This window comes from Loa loa (genome assembly GCF_000183805.2).
Source record: "Loa loa unplaced genomic scaffold supercont3.257, whole genome shotgun sequence".
In the NCBI taxonomy this organism is placed as follows: domain Eukaryota; kingdom Metazoa; phylum Nematoda; class Chromadorea; order Rhabditida; family Onchocercidae; genus Loa; species Loa loa.
Window position 1 is genome coordinate 72478 of NW_018108437.1, and position 1076 is coordinate 73553.

The following is a 1076-nucleotide window of genomic DNA, read 5'->3' on the forward strand; positions in this document are numbered from 1 at the left end:
AAATTAATTTATTAATTTGTTAATTGTTTGATTATTTCTACCAATAGAAAAACAAATTCGCAACAAAAAAAAAAAAAAAACAATTAATTAGTATCAATGAATGAATGAATCAATTACTCAATCAATATTGCATTATTTAACATTACATTCTTTTATGCGACATAAAAGAAGAAACACGACATCATTATAACATAAAATGAATAACATGAATTTTTATTCCTTTTTTTTGCTCTGTGAAGTATTGAATTGCATAAATTAATAAAAGTAATTTTGGCATTCTATGAGTTCTTATCAAAGAAAAAAAACTTATTTTTTCATTTTCTTTTTTTTTGAAATTCACAAAAATTTCCCAAAAACTTCCAAGCCTTTTATTCATACATTAAATTCTTTGCTTTAATGTTTATTTCGTGAATATTTATGTGCTATAAAATGAAATAATAAATTCTACGACTTTTTTTTCTCTTTCTTATTCGTTCAATTATTGCTATTTAACATTTAAAAAATCATATTAGAAAGTTTTGAAGCAAAAAAAAAAAAAAATGAATCAGAAGGGTGAAATGTTCCTTTCCTACTTTCTCCAAGGATTTTTCATCATTTCAATATACCCATTACTTTCTCATTCAATTCTAGAGAGAAATATATCTGATTTCAAGATTTAGGAATTTCTAAAGCTGGAACTAAATTTTTTTATACAAATTAACACTGTTAGGGTTGATTTAATTAATATGCCGAAAAATGCAATTTGCAAATAGACAGCAATTTTAATAATTTGATTTATAGATGATATATTTGTTGACTGGATAATTATTATTGGATGGTTGATAATTAAGTCAAAAGTTAAATGTCTCCTTTATCAAATTTTGTTTTTCTTTCATTATGTTTTTAGAATTTTGATATGAAATATTAATGATTGATATATAAATCAGTTACAAGAGATACGTTTGCATTTTCGCCTCGATAATTGTTTAATTTATCCAATGAATTGATTTGAATTGTTCACTTCTTTAATTTTATCAGTTCCAGTTTTATCTAATTTATAATTTTAATTTAATATCGATGAAAGCTCTAAACAGACA